The sequence below is a fragment of the Pieris napi genome, chromosome 9 (genome assembly GCF_905475465.1).
Source record: "Pieris napi chromosome 9, ilPieNapi1.2, whole genome shotgun sequence".
In the NCBI taxonomy this organism is placed as follows: domain Eukaryota; kingdom Metazoa; phylum Arthropoda; class Insecta; order Lepidoptera; family Pieridae; genus Pieris; species Pieris napi.
Window position 1 is genome coordinate 5,645,335 of NC_062242.1, and position 13,959 is coordinate 5,659,293.

The following is a 13,959-nucleotide window of genomic DNA, read 5'->3' on the forward strand; positions in this document are numbered from 1 at the left end:
AATGAAATACTAAAGCAAACGAAGGTAGCAGTGGCACCGATACTTACAGAAATTTTCAACTACGTGATAAACACAGAAATCATCCCAAAACAGTGGACTGAATCCATCATAATCCTTATATTCAAGAAAGGGAATCACTGCGATATTGGAAACTATAGACCCATCAGTCTAATGTCTAACATTTACAAGATTTTTGCAAAGATTATTTTGGAAAGAATAGGAAGGAAATTAGATGAGCAACAACCCATTGAACAGGCAGGATTCCGTAAAGATTTCTCGGTGCTAGACCACATCCACACTGTAAGACAAATTATAGAAAAATACAATGAGTACCAGCTTGTATACTACATAGCTTTTATTGATTACAGTAAGGCTTTCGATTCTTTGATACACTCAAAAATCTGGGAAGCCTTAAAGGAACTGGGTATAGAGCACAAATATATAAGAATTATAAAAAACATTTATAAACACAGTTCGGCTTGTATCCGCCTAGAAAAAGAAGGAAATAAATTTCAAATACAAAAAGGCGTGAGACAGGGTGACCCCCTTTCACCAACACTCTTTGTGGCCGTAATAGAAATGATCTTCAGGAATCTGGAATGGAGGGACATGGGTATAACTATTAATGGCCGCGCGCTAACGCACCTACGATTCGCTGATGATATCGTATTATTTGCAAAAACACCAGCTGATCTAAACAAGATGATAAATGATCTAGCATCGGAAAGTGCAAAGGCCGGATTGAAGCTAAACCCGGAAAAAACAAAAATCATGACCAATGGCAACAAAGACCCTGTAATAGTGGAGCAGAACCAAATCTCCTACGTGGAAGAATATTTATACCTCGGTCAACTGATGTATCCAGACGATAACGGAAACAAAGAAGTCGAAAGAAGAGTTGCAAACAGCTGGAAAAAATATTGGAGCCTAAAAGAAGTGATGAAAGACAAGACCCTACACAATTCAACGAAAAGCAAATTATTTAACACATGCATCCTGCCAGTGCTGGCTTACGGGAGCGAAACATGGGCTTTAACAAAAAACGTAACAAATAAACTCTCCGTATGTCAACATGCCATGGAAAGGAGCATGACTGGGATCAAAAGAAAAGACAAAGTAAGGAGTAGCAACATCAGAGGAAAGACTAAGGTACAGGACATAACTTTGAAAATAAGAAGACAAAAGTGGAAATGGGCAGGCCACATGATCAGGGGAAAGGACAAATGGAGTAAAATAATCACACAATGGTACCCAAGAGATGGAAAGAGAAAGAGAGGTAGACCACAAAAAAGGTGGGACGACGACATTATACAAGTCGCGGGAACAACATGGGGTAGAGTGGCCATAGAAAGGCCAGAATGGAGAAGGTTGGAGGAGGCCTTTGCCATCTGGCAAACGGACAAGCAAAAGTGGAAGAAAAGTACAATATACGAAAAATAAAGAAAAATACTGGCATGTCCGAATAGAGGCTATAATAATAAATGGAATAGTCGGGCATGAGCGACGCTGATTCAACCGTGAAACCGTGTTGTTACCGAGACCAAACCTAATTACCTGTGTCATAATGCACAATAATATTATGCAAACATTTTACGATAAAATGTTTTATGGTCTCCTTTGTGGTGTTCTACATTATTAATGTCGTATGTCCGGTTTGTAAAATGAGTTAAACAATATACGGGCGTAGGAATTAGAAGTACTTTTAGTAAGAGGACTACTGATTTTAATACTTATTATATTAACGAAAATCGTATTTCACATCTTCTAGTGTAACCTATAAGAATGGCAACGTAAGTGCTACATAGGCGTAGCTGGTTGTCAAAGCTATTTTTAAGCTTAATTTTTTCTAAAATATTCCTTACGTCTTAATATAATATAATAATATTATGCCTAACGCCTAAATGTTCACGTAATATTTTTTGAACTTGACTCATACCAATGCCTAGGCTTGCTGTGCGTCGCACAGCACTGATGTTATCTTCAGTAGTCGCTGTTAAAGGACGTCCCTCACGCGGATCATCATGGTGATTGCTACGTCCACGCTTAAACTCGTTAAACCAATTGTAATAGTGGCACGAGATGGGGCTTCATAAAGAAATGCTAATCGCAGCCTATCATAGCTTTGTTGTTGAGTAAGCCCACAACGAAAGTTATAATAAATCAATAAAAAAAGTTAATGTTATAAAATATAAATAATATTATTCGTTTTGAATACAATCTTGTAGGTGGTTTGTGTGTCACTGAACCACGAAAGTAGGCGTCGGGATTTCTAATTTGCATAATTTTACCTAACCACCAAATAACATACCCTTAAAAAAATATATATTCTTATAAAACAATCTCCACAGAGCAAGTCGGACCGAGTGAGGGGTAACAGAGTGGAGTGGAACTGGGAACACCGGAAATGTGGCGATTGGCGCGCGGACGTGACAGACGCGGGAGTTTTTTGTTATTTATGGTGGCGTTGTGTAAAAGATTGTCTTCTGGTTGCGTATAATTTTCATTGTGGTATTTTAGTTAATTAAAAATTGTTTTGTAAGGAATAAAACTTCCTAGGTTGAGTGTTTTGTTACTTTTAATATTTATAGTTTGTGATTTCCAAGATCAGAAGTGGGATAACCACGCGTTTAGACCGTTTGTTTTCTAAATTTAGTACTTATTAGTGTTCAGTATTGGAGGAACCTTATCTCGGCCGTAAGTTTTATTTCTTATAAAAGCAAAATGTCTGGTCTTTCGTCTCGACTCGAGGGACAAAGGCATAGTCGCGAAAAACGGCGTTCTAGTTGTCGCGAAGCACGTCGCGATAGTGTAGATTCCCGATATACGCCGCCTGGTAGAAGTCTCTATAGTAGTTCATCAAACCGCCGGAATCGGACTTCCAGGCGTCGTGATGTATCGCACGACCCTCATAGCTCTCGTAAACGCCGCGATAGTTCACGCTATGTAGCTTTTGATAGGATTCTTAGTAGATTAGAAGTGATCGAAGCTAGACTACCTGTATCCGTAGATAGCGTGAGTCCGTCGCGTCCTGTGAACGGGAGTCATTTAGTTTCTACTCCATTGGCTGTACAGAGTTCTGCTAGTAAGCCAGGCTCAGGCATGGCTGAAGAGGTTATTGAGGGTAGTATTCCACACACACTGGATATGAAAACCAGTGAAGCAAAGGAGGAGGGGAGCGGTATTGTTGAAGCATTGACTGCATTGTTCAAAGCAAAGTCTCACAACTTTTATATATCGCCTTTTGATCCAAATGTACACGACTTTGATGTTTGGTGCAACGAGGTTGACCGTGCCCGGCTTCTAAATAATTGGGATGATCACGAATGTTTAGGACGGATAGGTAGTTGTTTGAAAGGAGATGCGAAGTTGTGGTTAAACGATTGGGTGACAAATGATCGATCGTGGAGTAATTTTAAACTAGAATTTAGATCGTTATGTCCACGTAACGTTGACATGGCTTCTGTATTATTTGAGGTAATGAGTACAAACTCTAATAAGTTTTCTACTTATGCGGAATACGCGCGTAAATCTTTGCTACGTCTTAATATCGTTAAAGGTTTATCCGATGAGCTGAAAACCGCTATTGTTGTTCGAGGCATTAGCGATCCCCAAATAAAAGCCGCGGCCACAAATGCTAAATTACACTCAAAAGGTTTGATTGAATTTTTATCTGTTTATATAAAACCTAAATACGATTACCGCCAATCTAACAATACCGTTCGTTCTTTTAGTAGTTCAGGTCCGTCTTTCACGCGAAAACGCGAGGCGTCTAGGTTTGATAATAATAAAATTACTTGCCACACCTGTGGAAAATTAGGTCATAAGAAATGGCATTGTCCTAAACAACTTAGAGCTGATCCTACGACTTCTACTCAGAGTGACAGTTTCACAAAACCATCTCCAATTGCATTAAGCGACAATCAGAATAGGTCAGTTAAATATTGCACATTTTGTAAGCGTAAGGGACATTTGATAGATTCATGTTTTCAAAAACAGCGTTCTAACAGTGGTGATAAAAAAATCAATGAAGTAAATTTTTGCTTAGACTTGACCCCAAACAAAGTAACGTAATATCAGCAGTACTTCAAAAAGTACCAGTCGATGTTTTGATCGATAGTGGGTCGGATATTTCTTTGATTTCAGAGTCAGTACTGAGATATTTTAATTTGAATAGAGTGCCAACTTATCGCTTGATGCGTGGAATTGGAAGTCAAGAAATTGAGTCGACTTCTCTAATTACGACAGTAATAGAATTTCCTGAAGTGTCATTAGAAATAGATTTATTTGTTGTTCCTTCTCAGTGCATAAATGCACCCATTTTGATTGGTACCGACGTACTGAACCGAAAGGGTTTGACATACATTCGAAGTAATGGAGAACAGCGGCTTGTAAGGTCTGGTATTGTACCGATTGTGCAGCATGTGGTCGCGGTGGACGATGGGAGTGTCAGGACCCCATTAATTGGTGCAGATAGGGATAGATTACTAACGATAATTCACGAATTTTCGGATTTATTTATCTCTGGCACTGCGGCCTCCACCGTGAACACAGGCAGCATGGAAATTCGATTAACTTCGACTACCCCGATAAGTCATCGTCCTTATAAACTTTCGATAGATGAAAAGAATAGAGTTCGTGACATTGTCAGCGATTTGCTCAGTAAGGGTATAATTCGGGAGTCTCAGTCTGACTACGCTAGTCCTATTATTTTGGTCAAAAAGAAAGACGGCAGTGATAGAATGTGTGTCGATTATCGGGCTCTCAATTCTATCACTGTCAAGGAGAGATTTCCCTTGCCGCTAATCGATGACCATGTTGACAAGCTTGGCAGCTATAAAATCTTCACCAGTCTTGATATGGCTACTGGATTTCACCAGGTGCCAATAAGGGACGATGACTCAATCAGCAAGACTGCCTTCGTGACACCTGAAGGACATTATGAATATTTGAAAATGCCCTATGGGTTGGCCAATGCACCAATTGTTTATCAGAGAATCATTTCCAAAACTTTAAAAACATTAATAGATGCTGGCAAAGCCCTTACGTATATAGACGACGTTTTATTACTGTCAAATTCAGTAGAGGAAGGCCTGGACACGTTGAAAGAAGTTTTACATACATTAAAAACAGCGGGATTTTCTATTAATTTAAAAAAATGTAGCTTTTTAGACTCAGAAATTGAATACTTGGGGCGATTGATCGGTCATGGTCAGGTCAGACCGAGTCTGGGGAAGGTCGATGCACTTATTAGATCTCCAAAACCCACAAATGTCAAGGAGGTTCGCCAGTTTCTAGGCTTAGCGGGATATTTCCGTCGCTACATATCGGGTTACGCTTCTAAGACCGCATGTATAGCAAAGTTGTTAAGAAAAGGGTTACCATTTTTGTGGGGTGCTGAGCAGGATACTGCTCGCGATTATATAATTCACTGTTTGACAAATGAACCGGTTTTAGCGATATTCAATCCCCGGCTGCCTACGGAACTTCACACCGATGCAAGTGCTATTGGTCTTGGTGCTATTTTGTTACAGGAACATGCCGGTAGGGGAAAGAGGGTTGTCGGTTATTTTAGTAAGTCCACCCAGGGCGCAGAGTCACGGTACCACAGCTATGAGCTGGAGACCTTGGCTGTCGTACGTGCGCTCCAGCACTTCCGCCACTATTTGATTGGTATAGCCTTTAAAATAGTGACTGATTGCAATTCATTAAAATTGACGGAGCGTAAAAAAGATCTGTTGCCTCGAGTTGCGCGCTGGTGGGTGTATTTACAAGATTTTAATTTTACTTTAGATTATCGAAAAGGGGCTTTAATGCAACATGCAGATTTTCTGAGCCGTAATCCTCCTCTTTCCACTGCCAATGTGTCTCATATTCGGAATCCAAGCAGCTGGGCGAAGATCGCTCAAACCGCTGATGTGGAGACACAAGAGTTAATTTCTAGATTAAGAGACGGGCAGCTTGACGATACTAGGTATGTGATAAAAAATGATTTGTTGTACTACAAATTTACACCAACTGGGGAAGACCCGCGACTCTTGTGTTACATCCCTAAGGGTCACAGACTCAGTTTGTTGAGGGTGTTCCACGATGAACATGATCATATTGGGACTGACAGAACAACTGACTTAATATTAAGACACTTTTGGTTTCCTAGTTTGCGACAGTTTGTAAAAAAGTACATAAGTTATTGTCTAGTATGTTTAGCACATAAAAAAGTTCCCAGGGCTCCGTCACAACCGATTCAATCCTGGACAAAGCCAGATATCCCTTTTTCTATTATACATACCGATGTCCTAGGGCCGCTCCAAGAGTGATTATAGTGGATGCATTTTCCAAGTATTGTTTGCTCTACTCTCTGTACAGACAAAACACTGACGAGCTAAAACGAGTTTTTTCAAATGCGGTGTCATTATTTGGTACGCCGTCTACAATAGTATGTGATCGCGCTAGAATGTTCGAAAGCGCTACATTCCAAAATTGGGTCAGTGATTTGGGATGCTCGATACATTTTATCACGCCTGGTATGCACCGTGAAAATGGGCAAGCGGAGCGGTACTGCAGGACAGTTCTCAACATGCTACGTGTTGAAGTAGGCAACAAAGGTTCCCAATGGTCCGATGTGCTGTGGAGGATGCAGCTCACTTTGAATATCTCCAAGCAAAGTACCACGCAGACGTCACCACTACAGTTACTGGTCGGTATTGACGCAGTTACTCCAGTCATCAGATCGTTAGTGCGAGATGTGGCACTTACTAACTCTAATCCCAATCGGGAGGCTCTTTTAACTCTTCGCAGACAACGAGCTTCGGAACTCCTTGCAACCAATCAACAGCGCCAGGATGCCTACGTTAACGAGGGTCGACGGCAGCCACTCACTTTTGCTGTCGGAGACTTTGTGTTTGTGAGCAAGACGGCACAAATCACCGGCAAACTGGACTCCGGCATGCGCGGGCCTTACAAGGTTATTCGCGCGTTACCGTGCCACCGTTACGAGTTAGAGCTACTAGCTGGTTCCTATGGGAAAAAGACCCAAGCTGCAGCTGAAAATATGATGTTGAGGCAAGGCGAGTGGACGCCGGATGCGTGCTCAGTTTTTTTTGAGACTGGTGAGTGATGTCAGTGGTGCTAATGTGTTTAGACCACATAGAGAACATGCAAAGGTATGGGTCTCTGTTTCAAATTTTTGTGGTGCTAATGTGTTTAGGCCACATAGAGAACATGCAAAGGTATGGGTCTCTGTTACAAATTTTTGTGGTGCTAATGTGTTTAGGCCACATAGAGAACATACAAAGGTATGGGTCTCTGTTACAAATTTTTCTGGTGCTAATGTGTTTAGGCCACTTAGAGAACATGCAAAATGTATGGGTCTCTGTTTTAACAAATTGTCGCTTATGAGAGCACTAGAAGCCGCTGTGGTTACAACAGTGTATGGCAAGATACTGAGTTTTATTTTTATTTGTGTTAAGTCTGAAGCTATCTAATTCTGTAATATTTGCTTTTTGATAGACCTTATCTGTGTGCGCTTGAGTGCACGCTTGCGCACATAGTACTGGTAATTGAGAAATAGAGATAAATGTCATTTTTCATCCCTCTAATCCAGGATATATGCTTCAGGCTATAACACTAAACTAAGTAAATTACTTACAAGTTCCTTCTATGTTTCAGAGACTGCATTAGACAATAATGAGCAGGTTGCAAGGGATGAAACAAATGAAGAGAGAAATGGCTCTGATGCTAGTGGTGCAAGTAATGCTGCGGTCGAGGACGCCGCACTGTCAGGAACGGCCGTCTTATAAAACAATCTCCACAGAGCAAGTCGGACCGAGTGAGGGGTAACAGAGTGGAGTGGAACTGGGAACACCGGAAATGTGGCGATTGGCGCGCGGACGTGACAGACGCGGGAGTTTTTTGTTATTTATGGTGGCGTTGTGTAAAAGATTGTCTTCTGGTTGCGTATAATTTTCATTGTGGTATTTTAGTTAATTAAAAATTGTTTTGTAAGGAATAAAACTTCCTAGGTTGAGTGTTTTGTTACTTTTAATATTTATAGTTTGTGATTTCCAAGAATATAGTATTGTCTTTTATTGACATAACTTATACACATTTAATTTATCGTATTGGCATAGTCTGTAAGGATAATGTATGTATTTCTGTAATAAATAAATAAATAAAACACTTTTTTACCGGATTTAATTTATGTATTATTATAAATTTACAATTATTTTACATAATTTTAAATTTTTCCGATGTTTCGCGTGCTTTACAGCGTGCGTGGTCACGGTGACTGAAGACAAAAGGTGTTGAATGTCAAAAAGTATCAGAGCTGTAGAAAAAGTTGTATTATCTGTATTTATTTCCTCTTTCTTCTTTTAGTCGATATGAACTCCGGGGAAATATATTTATATATTTTTTTTTAATTGTAAATAATATATATTTGATTGTTATGATTAGTAATAAATCCTTTAATTCTTAACATACCTATAAATAAATAAAAAATCTACAGAAGGCTTTATTTTTTTTTTATATTTGCTTTTTTTTAATTTTAACTGCACTAGAATATGTCACGTACATATTATCATTACTTGATCGTTAATAAGTAAAACTTTGCAATGCAGAGAATGATTGAACGTCAGTGACTGCTTTAAAAAGCTTGTCGCTGCAACTTTGTTTCCATAACGCGAGTAAGTTGCAACGTCACAAATAGTCTGAATTTAGACATATTTTTCCTTGGGCACTGTAATCGAATGTCATATGCGGTCACAACACGACAGAACTATTCACGGACTGCCAGCTGCCGCACTCCGCGACCTGATTTATGTGCCAACTTTCTGCACCTTGTTTCTGTAGCACTTGTACATGACATCTTAAATATACGAACACAGATAGGGGCACTAGTATTATGTTTGAGTTCCTAAACTTCAAAAGATACTTCTATTATCTCCTATTATTTATCAACTGAGTTAATCCTTATCTATTATTTTAAAAGGTAAGGTTTTTTTAAATAAGTCCGAGTATTTGCATAAGACATAACATACCTAATACACAAGCATAGCAGACGCGCACAAAGTTAAATGTTTCACATTAAGAGTTAAATCATTCATCATAAGTCATTTTGTATAAATTTTTAGTTCATGGCTGCGATCAGAAGCCTAAAAAGCGTTTTCTTCACTTATAATCAGTCGTTAAATAATCTAGTATTGTTACATAATCATAAAAATCACCAAATTAAAATGTTCTAATAGTTTTAGTGTAAATCACAAACCCAACTGGCATTTGCACGTGAGATTGAATGCGCTTAAGTGCAGCTTAAGCCGGTAATAAAGTCACGGCTAGAAATTCAAGTAAGCGCTCAATTGAATATCGGAAAAGCAGTAATTTGTAAGACGTCAGAGCAACTTTGTCACATAGAACCGAGGTTACCAAGCGCAAGCGCTCATAAACTCATTAAAAGTAAGTTTCACGTGCGAATAGGATTAGACTTATCCATATAGAGGACAGTTTTAATCGAGAGCGCTTTACGAACCATTAAATTCCACGACTAGGTATAGCCGGCGTGGGACTGTTAAATGAAATTTTAGATACAGGGTTAAGCGTGGTAATCCCCAATATAAACTAATTGGTCCGAGTGATAAATATGTTAATTAACTTTATATTTGTTTTGTATACGCATGAAGATTACTAACGCTAATTTGTTTTAAGGGTTTAAAGTTGTTTGTCAGACCTCATTAGTTATGCACGTGAGCACGTTGAGTTTGGAGGTCCTGACTTCGATTTTTGAGCAAACAATATTGGTATTTTATTAATTAATTTACGAACAACCGGTATAGAAGGAGAAAATGTTTACCCATCTAAATAGAAAAGACACTGTTACACTTCGGATCACCATAAAAAATCAATATTTATTATGATTTTGTAAATTGTGCTTTCTTTATGAACTATAAAGGTTTGGTACTTATTTTTGTAAATGCTAATTAAATTCATATAGGCTTAATATGATATAAACGGAAAGCTTTGAGTTCGTAACATCCACTTTGACGGTCCTCAGGGGCAATTAATTGTTAATTACTGAACACTTCCCGTGTCCAGTATTAGCATAAGTACTTGCTTTGATCACACATAATTCCATTCAAGTTCCTTCGAAATTGGACGGTACTGAGGCGAAGGAATAAAATGGAATTTTCTTTGCGTGTGTATTCGTAAATAATATTTTGTTAACCTTTGTTTGTTGTAACTATAGTACACGGTCTTTTCATATGACTTAATTAAAGGTTTTCAATTTAAATAGCATTGATCTAATGATTAGTTCATTTATAAAGTCCTTTTTGACTAAATCAAATTTTTGTCACACAGTTTTGTGTTAACGAAATGATTATTTTTTATTTACTTAAACTTTACTCAGCTACGTAGCAATTAGTAGACAACATAAAAAGTTATACCAACACATGGAATTCTTGTAAATAGTGGTAGGTACGAAAATTGTTTGAAACCATCACGTCATGCCAGCGGCCTGCAAACTTCCCTAACCAGATGCCGCATAGCGTGGCGGTAAAACTATGTTAAATTAAACGCGACTAATGTCAGCAGTATCAAACCACGCTAGTGTAGAACTCTACGTGCTCACTACTTCTGAACAACTTCCTGTACAAGTTTCATATATATACATTCATATAAAACTCATTTCGGTTTATCTCACATCAGCCAATCACAATAGAACTGAAACGTTGAATACTCAACGAATGAATCAATGGACAAACTACAATTTATCAACGGAAGAGTAAACGTATGTAACGAGCTCATTTTAAAAGAGCTGATAAAGCGATAAGAGCATCACAAAGTTGTCATTGAAAGCTAAATCACGGATGAAAGGTGCGCAGATGACTAAGCTCCATTTCGCTAACTTTTTGACGCTTCATTTTGCCACAAACGATTTATCTAAGAGTAAAAAATCATTCAGAATGAGAGGGATTGTTAAGTAGTCAGTGAACATCGGCTTAAATGGGACTGTATAAAACTCATCACCTTCTGCACCCAGCACCGCCTCTTTCATGTAGGGGGATTTCGTTCGTTCATTCACCTTAAATTGTCGTCATTGCGAAATGCCAAATAGAGCACACATGATAAAGAGTTTCCGATAAAGAGGAGCCATAAAAATTTTCAATATCCATTAGTAGGGTAAGAACGAATTATACGCAAACCGAGTTGCTTTAATCCGGGTTAAGGATATTGATGATACACGCGCACAAAAAACATCAGACGATCTGTACAATTTGTATTTATTATATACAATAATCATATAGACTAAATTGTGACCACGTTCATTAATAATTTTAAGAACGGAACTTTAAATTGTTATTATGACCACCTATGTATATTTAAGATAGTTTTATCTATCTATCTACTCAAAGTCATGCGGGGTTCTCCAAAAATTGTGTATCTTATGTATTTAGTATTTTTACGTTTAGCTCTGTGGGTATTTGTGTGGTGTGTGTATTTTTTTGTAAATAAAAATACGTGTGGCACTCGGGGACTGCCGCGGTAAAGCTATTGCATTGCATTGCATTATTTATTTATGCAGTATTTTTTTTCTTTGATATTAATTCAAGTGTTTTCTTTGATAAATTAATTTAATCTACCACTCTACCAGACTCAGACTAACTCGTCTATATAGTTTATAACGCGCACCGGTTGCACCTATCTCGTCAGAGAGATGTGAATACGCAGTATGCGTTCTGTCCCGCTCTAACGCGTATTGGCCGCACCTATATTACGTCATCGTGTGTTAGGTTTATTTTCGTTACGGAATTTCTTGATTCGGTCGCCGCGCTCAAAGCCCGCGGTAAAATCTATGCAATAGCTAAATAAAGAAATCTCTATGAAAGTATTACTTTTTGAAGGACAATTAAAAAATTTTTTTTTAATGCACAGTCATAATGATCTTCCTCTTTAATAATTTACAGTTATAAATAATTACAAAGTATTAGGAAATGTACGACGCACGCTCTGTTACTTTACAACAATTTGCATATGTCCACACATCAAATATAAAATTGTGAACGAAAAGTTTTCCCCCGAAACGATCCTGACAGTCCAAAATACAAACTTCAATCCTTCGGGAAAACAGTCAACTCAACTGACTTATCATCCGAAAGCGAGTGCTTTCACAGCCGGCAACCCATGGGACGTATTCCCTTCCACTTGTTAACAAGCGAAATTGGTACAATTTAGGGTTACAAATAGAGATTTAGATTAATAAAACACTTTTACGGCAAATAATATCTTATATTCTTAAAACAAATATTTATATAATAGCGATAGACAACATTTGGACATGTTCCATTATATATTAGAATGTAACATGTATGTAATGTACCTGGAACAGACTTAGAGAGTGAACAAGCAATTTCAGCGGCAAATGATCTTCAGATATGTAATTCATATCAACCATAAAGCTGAGAATATGAAGAATGAAGGAGAGGAGTTTATAGTAAAGTGGAAAATAGGTGAACAGACTTCCAAACCGAAATGTAAATTTAATCGGAAATCCCGGTCCCCAGGTAAGTCGAATAACAATACTATAATAAATTTATTCTTTAATCGAAGATCTAATATCATAGTATTGTCTTTTATTGACATACTCGTAACTTTCACACATTTGATAATAAAACAATTTTTTTACCGGATTGAAGTTATGTATTTACAAAGATTTTTCATAATTTTAAATTTAACCGACGTTTCGCGTGCTTTACAGCGTGCATGGTCAGGGACCAATTAAATAATTGTAAATACATAACTTCAATCCGGTAAAAATTTGTTTTATTATCAAATCTAATATCATGTTAAAAGGCTTTAATTCAGACTTAAATGCTGGCATTAGTTTGGAACAAAAGAGCGAAGTATGGAGTGTATGTACAATGACTTGTAATTTTAGAGCCTTACTCATTCCGAATACCGCAATAATTACGTGTTTTATTACATTTATTTATGACATGAAGATCCACTCAGGACTTATTCGCTTGTAGTAAAGGAAAGTATCCCTGGAATATGCTTCCATGATTAAAATATTAAAACTAAAAAATATGTAAAGCAAATAAGTCTATACATTTATACTTACTTTGATCTATGACCAAACGGAAAATCTGCTAGATGTATTAAAATAATTTGCACATATCATGGTCTCAAGCGTGTGCCTGATTCCAACCCACACACATCCTCCTAAATACTGACTCACATACACACACTCACTCACACACAAACACACATACACTCATACAACTCTATTTAGGAATCTAGTTGACTGTTTGAATTTGTTTATTTTTTTTCATTTTTTAGAAACTTATATTTGGTTGCCAACTCATATATGTACTTTTTTTGGAATGGAAGCCTGGTTATCAATATCACGTGTCACTGTTCTTGCCTAGCTTGGAAACCAGTCTCCCAATACCTTCTTAATTGTAATCGTACTGTTTGTTTTAAATGTTATATGGAAGAAAATAAATAATAATAATTATTATTAAAATCGTTAAGATTCGACCATTTGTAGCTGATTTACACCGCTCTTTATATTATACATTAACGGACACAGGGTATAAGCAATTGTTTTTTAATTATAATTTTTCAAACAGACTAGCCACGATTGCGCGTTTTCGGTTAATCTCATGGCGCCATAGAGACTCGAAGGATGCAATTACGTCGCGCACCCACAAAGGTAAATACGTATTTTACTCATATGGGAATACCTGTAGACCTGGACCTGGAGAAAATCACGGGTGGGGATTTTACGTAGTAACTTCTACGCCTTATTAGTTCTTTTTCAGAATTAGTATTTATATATAATTTAATTGCATTAATGAGACGCCCACTATCAGGAAACGGCATTTTACAAATTCTACAGGTTTTTTGATAGACTCTGAAAGCGAAGAAATACGACATTCTCGAAAAGGTAGGTGATAATGGTGACTA

General features: G+C 37.6%; 1 long non-coding RNA gene across 1 annotated transcript; it reads left to right on the top strand.

Annotated features, from left to right (window-relative positions):
• Positions 1-6,320: 6,320 nt before the first annotated feature.
• Positions 6,321-8,026, top strand: LOC125052643. The gene is made up of 2 exons (XR_007117468.1): positions 6,321-7,106; positions 7,666-8,026. It is a non-coding gene; the product is annotated as an uncharacterized LOC125052643 (long non-coding RNA).
• The last annotated feature ends 5,933 nt before the right edge of the window (positions 8,027-13,959 follow it).